Here is a 6,757-nt window from a genome sequence, read left to right as displayed (position 1 = left end):
GTACAATTTCTCACTCTCATTTTAGTTTTCATTAGCGAGATGCGTGATGGTTGTCGTGCTTTGTTGTCAATTGCAACTATTACAACTCCCTCAACGTTTGACCAACTCTTAAAATCAGCAAGCTACCCTGTGATGATCTTATTGTTAGCTACCATTTCCAAAAAAAAATCTTATTGTTAGCTACAATAGCATCTATTGAAGGTGATATTAGGTTGGATTACTTTTAGGCTCTGAATTTTGAATTGGGGAATTTTTTTCACTTGGGAATGCAGGTTTTGGTACTGTTGCCTCGTTATGCATATTCCTGTGATCCTGTCTAAAGTTGTCAAGAACCTGAGGACTAACAACGAGGAAGATGAGACTTGGAGCAGGAAGGCACACAATATCTTACTAGTCAATTGGACTGCACTCCTTGTGATATAATTTCCAATGCACATTGATGTGCTTTAGGTACTATTTGGAGTCACTACTGTTTCGGTACTTTTTGCATACGTAAGACAGTCTAAACTTTATCCGTTTTTTCTATCCCCCCCCCCCCCCCCCCCCCTCTCTCTCTCTCTCTCTCCATCCCTTCCACCCGAAGGAAAAAATGCTGCAACTAGTTTATTTGCATTGATTGTACAGGCTGAACTGAAAGGTAATTCCAAGAATGATACTTGTTTGTTTTGTTCCAAAACCCTTTGTTTTCCTAGAATGATAATGGTCAATGCTTTATTTTACAGCTGAGCATCAGCATTTAAAGATGATGACTCAGACTATCGTCAGGCCTCTATTTCTGGTATGGAAAAAAACTATTAGAATGTCTATATACGAGTTCCTGTTTATTTATTGATAACTGCTGAAACAAGAAAAGTGATAACCAACATCTTAATTATTATATTTGTTCACGACTATAATGTATGGTTAATGCAGCCTTGGATGGAGGTTAAGCAGCTTCTATATGCTCTTATTGGTGCAACATCAATTGAGATCACAACCCCTTTTGGCCACAGTGATAACATTTGATATTCTTCTTTGGGTTGGACTTGCCCTTGACCGATCTTTTCCTGTAACGACCACAAAATTTCGAGTATGAAACTCAAATTTCGAAGTCATGAAAAACACTAAAACAATCTCAATGAATCGAAATCGTTTTAAATGTCATAGCGGATCATCTATGAGTTTAAAATACAACTCAGTCAAACTGATTATTACAAACCAAATTATAATTTGACATTATAACAAATAGAAATGTATAATCCTCACAAAAAACTCACAAGAAAATCACATAAAATTCTCACACAAGCTGGAACTAAATATCTTCAAGTCCTCTGAGCGGTCCGTCAATTCCCGCTAATCCACACCTGCGGAGTTATTCACTACACCATCGAATTGGTGCACCGGGATTGTAAGCACAAACCCGGTAAGCTTTACAGCTCGTATGAGTAAAAACAACAATAAAACTCGCATATTAATATATGCAAAAATCCACAAAAACATCAAATATAAATGCACTCATGAGTCGATGGACGGCCCGTCTGGTTGTCCAAAATATGAAAATGAAAGTGCTCATGAGAAATTGGACAACCCTTATGGTTACCCAAATGCATTTATAATACGGGTACTAATGAACGCTGGTACACATTTGTTACCCCTCACGTAGTACACCGCCGATATTGGGCAACCTTCTGCTACCCAACATCCAAAAATATGAGTACTCATGAGCCGATAACCCATCTGATACCTCACATGCAGTACTCCGGCAGACAGACTAGAGCTCTAACTGTATCGTAACTTTCGCCCGGCCAAAGGCTAGGTTCCGAGATGCCAAACACGTCCGAAGACGGGTCCGAAGACATAAACACGTCCGAAGACAAAAACTCGTCCGTAGACAAAACATTTTAACAAACTCCATGTTAAAACTACATACAATAATCATCACCTCATATTGTACAAATCAAATCACATGCTCGATATATAAATCTCGTCATCAAAATGACATAATCACGATAAAATCATAACAGTATATTATATAGCAAACTATATATATATGTACCTATTTACCATTTATACAATATATATATATAATCCACTATATCATATACATGTCATATCCCATTCTTAAAAATTCTGCAAAATCTTGAATCTCCGCAATGGTAGATTCGTAAATATGTGAGATTTTACTCACCTTATCAACTCGAGCGTAAATCCACAATTTCCGAAGGTAATTCATTTTCTTGATTTATCGATCACCTTGAAAAGATAAGAAAAGAATTTAGAATCATTACGTAAACCTTTCAAATGCCAAAACAGTAAAAATATGTTACTGTTCAGCAATTTTTGGGTTTACGGATTTACTGTTCACGGAGTTACTATTCACGTATTTACTTTTTCCGTATTTTTCTGTACAAATACACATCAATTACGTATTCATGTACGTATAACACTGTTTACGTATTTTCTGTACGATGAATATTATTCAAATATAAATACTGTCTCAGTAAATAATAATTACTGAATTACTCTTCCGAAATTTCTTTTTATATTTATTGAAAGTAATTTACATTTACATTTACCGTACGTAAAATAAAATTTATATTTACCGTACGTAAATCACTTTTTTACATTCACCGTCGTAAAAAATTTTTACCATTTCATGTTTGAAATTACTGTTCACGCGCCGCCACGTGCGGCGCGTGGTGTACACGCGCCACCCCCGGCGCGTATTACGCCACCGCCGCCCCAAAAACCTTCCTCTCCTCCTCCTCCACCCTCATACGGTCTCAGACCACCCCTAAGCTAACACCCGCACCCAGACGCGCCGCTTCTAGGTGACGGTATCCTCCCTCCTCCGATCTCCGATCTCCTCCAAATCCAAACCAAACAACCACAAATCAACAACCAAGCATCACAACAACCTAATTAAGCTAACCCTCACCTCAATCGTGCTTTCGAACCGTCGGATCGTCGCCGGAGAGCTTGAGATGCCGACGGATGATTTGCAGGATCTTGGTGACGTTCGAGCGGCTTCACGGCGGCGAGGCACGGGGTGGTGAGCTCGTGGGTTGTTGCAGACGTCCATGCGCAGCTCCCTGGACCGGCGGTGAGAGACACCTCCCTCGGAGGAGGGAGATCGACGGTGAGAGCCGAGAGAGAGAGAGGCTCGGGTGAGAGGGAGAGGGAGGCGGAGAGAGAGGAGAGAGAGAGAGCGAATAGGGATTTCCAAATATGGAAACCCTAAACTGATTAATTTCCCTTTTATACTCGTTTCCAAAATCGGAAACTAACGTCCGACGTTAATAACTTTCACATCCGACATCCGATTCGAACGCATGACATGTCCTCAAACTCGTATCGACGAGCTCTACAACTTCCGTGAAGGAAGTTTTCACAAACGAGCGACGGAATAAAAGTCGATATTCATGTCGCGGAAACGTAACGTTTTTCTAAATAAACATTCCGATAACGTTTCCGTTCTCGATTTCCGACGTCACAAAGCGGAACAAACATGATTATAATTTTCACAAAATTTATAACTTTAGGAATAATCTGTTAAATCGTCCCGAAAAATCGAGTTATTACATTCAGACTATCTTCAGGCCTCTATTTCTGGTATGGAAAAAAACTATTAGAATGTCTATATACGAGTTCCTGTTTATTTATTGATAACTGCTGAAACAAGAAAAGTGATAACCAACATCTTAATTATTATATTTGTTCACGACTATAATGTATGGTTTATGCAGCCTTGGATGGAGGTTAAGCAACTTCTATATGCTCTTATTGGTGCAACATCAATTGAGATCACAACCCCTTTTGGCCACAGTGATAACATTTGATATTCTTCTTTGGGTTGGACTTGCCCTTGACCGATCTTTTCCTGTAACGACCACAAAATTTCGAGCATGAAACTCAAATTTCGAAGTCATGAAAAACACTAAAACAATCGCAATGAATCGAAATCGTTTTAAATGTCATAGCGGATCATCTATGAGTTTAAAATACAACTCAGTCAAACTGATTATTACAATCCAAACTTTGTGTTCACCAACCGTCGAAGGAATGAGGTTTTGTTTTGTGCGGTCTTTCGCTCATACATGGACTCAAGCTTTGTCCACATTGAGTATGCATTGGTTTCTTGCGCCACATGATGAAAAACACTTTCATCAACTCATTGACGAATTCCTGCAACAACTTTTCTATTCAGAATGCTCCATTCCACATCGGTCTTGCTTGCTTCCTTCTCTCCATCATTTTGAAGAGGCTCGTACATATCCTTGCTGTAAAGGATATCATCCATTCTGGGCTTCCAAATGGAGTAATGTGACGATGTCAACTTAACCATTGTTGCCGACAATGATGTTGATTCTGCCATCTTGATCACCACCAGATGCCACAGACGATGAGCGCCGGGCTTTGATACCACTTGTTGGGAAAGTAGTGGATGTCTAATACAAGGCCGATGGAAATAACAACAAAAAAAAGGCACGATATTTAACGAGGTTCGACCTACGTTCTCGGGGCAGCAGTAGTACTTTCTTCCACTATACTAAATAATGAGATTATAAGAAACAACTCACTCTAGACTAATTAAAGTGGTAACACACCTCTCTCTCAAGAGAAATTTTCTTCTCACTAATTGAGACACTCTCTCTCAATCTATCTAAGTGAGGATCACACTGCTACACAAACACTCTAACGTTTGTATTTTTGCCTTGTTGTGATATATTTGCTGCAATCTTCATGCCTTTATATAGGCAAATGGCTTCATGCACCATGTTATGCAACTCATGCAATTTGAAGCAAAGTCAAATGTCTTCCTCATTTCATAATTTAATGTTTGCATGCTCATTAATGCATATTTCCTTCAGCTTCAAAGATTGTTGTCATCTTCCCACCTATATTTATAGATTTGTTTCTTCATTTTCAAACTAAGCTGCAACCCCATGCTATATGAATAGCAAACTAGCCTTGTGTAAGTTAATGGATCATCAAGGCTCTTGCCACACATGCTTATCTCATGTAGTAAAATCACCACATGAATTTCTTCCTCTAATTAAAGAGGGATTGACCCATCATTAATCAGGTGAAACCCAACTCTCTCTCTCTCTCTCTCTCTCTCTCTCTCTCTCTCTCTCTCTCTCTCTAATTAACTTTAAATCTTAAAATACTAAATGCCTATGGTCTATGGTAAAAAGACTAAAAACATAGTTGTGAATCGAATAATTATCCCCCGCTCGAGGTTCAACGAGGAAACCATTGAGGCTAGTGTTGGAGATACCACTGAGATTTGTTGTCTTGTGAGGTTATGCAAGTAAATACGATTATTGCCGCACGAGTGAGATTGTTGCCTTGTAAGATTATGTGAATCAGATTGTTTCTTCTCAGTGATTTTGCTTAACTCAATGCTCCTACAATGACCTCATTGAGGCAAGAGTATTCTCGCTTCATGTGAACACTCAGTGTTTTCTGAGTGTTAGGCTACGTGGTAAACATTTCTAGTTACTGATCTAAGGAGTTTAGACAATAAGTTGATCAGACTATTTTATTAGTGCCTGCTCACCTACTGTGTTGGGTTTGTTTAGGGATTCTATTCTACTTAATACTTATAAGCTTGATTCCCTAAACTAGCAGCCGTGGGGTATTACATTTGTAATAACCCTATTTTTTTAAAAAAATCTTTGGACTAATTTGAATACCATAAAGTTGTGAAATTCAATTAAATGAATTTGATAGCTAGCAAATTTAGGAAACGGAAACGGAAACGTTCACGGAACGTTTAATTTGAAAAACGTAACGTTACCGCAACGTATAGATCGACTTTTATTCCGTTGCTCGGTTGGAATAACTTCATTCACGAAAGTTGTAGAGCTCGTCGATACGAGTGCGTGGACATGTGATACGTTCGAATCAGACGTCGGAGGTGAAAGTTATTAACGACGGAAGTTAGTTTCCGATTTGGAAAATAGTATAAAAGGAAAAATTGAGGGATTAGGGTTTCCATTTTCGGAAACCCTTCACCCCGCCGCTCTCTCTCTCTCTCTCTCTCTCTCTCTCCGAAACTTCTCCCTCTCCCTTCAGAAAACTTCTCCGATTCGATCCAGCGATCTCCGACCTCCGTGACTCTCACCGCCGGTCCAGGGAGTGTCGCGTGACCCTTTGCAGTCGACCCCGAGGTCGACGCACCTCCTCGCTCCGCCGTGCGCTCTCGCGCTCAAACCCAAGGCCCGCACTTCGTCGCCACAGTCGAGCTCCATCTCCAGCGACCTTCGTTGGTTCTCAAGCTTGTCGAGGTAAGGGTTTTTCATGGTTGATGGTTCTGTGTGATTGTTTTGTGGATTGGTGAAGGGTTGATGTGGATCGGAGGGGGGGGGAGAAGCGGAGAGAGGGGGGGAAGACCCTGTCACGTTGGTGGCGCGTGTGGGTGCGTGTGTTAGCCTAGGAGTGTTGTTAGACCGTAGGAAGGAGGAGGAAGAGGAGAGAAAGGTTGTGGGGGCGGCGGTGGCGTGATACGCGCCGTGGTTAGGTACAATATGATGTGAGATTATTGTACGTGATTTTTAACATTGAGATTGTTAAAATGTTGATTTATCTTCGGACATGATTGGTACAATATGATGTGAGATTATTGTATGTGTTTGGCAAGTCGGAACCTAGCCTTTGGCCGGGCGAAAGTTACGATACAGTTAGAGCTCTAGTCTATCTGACGTAGTACTGCATGTGAGGTAACGGGTGGTTATCTGCTCATGGGTACTCAGATTGTTTTGGATGTTGGGTA

This window comes from Argentina anserina, chromosome 5 (assembly GCF_933775445.1).
Source record: "Argentina anserina chromosome 5, drPotAnse1.1, whole genome shotgun sequence".
Classification (NCBI taxonomy): domain Eukaryota; kingdom Viridiplantae; phylum Streptophyta; class Magnoliopsida; order Rosales; family Rosaceae; genus Argentina; species Argentina anserina.
This window is presented reverse-complemented; position numbering follows the sequence as displayed.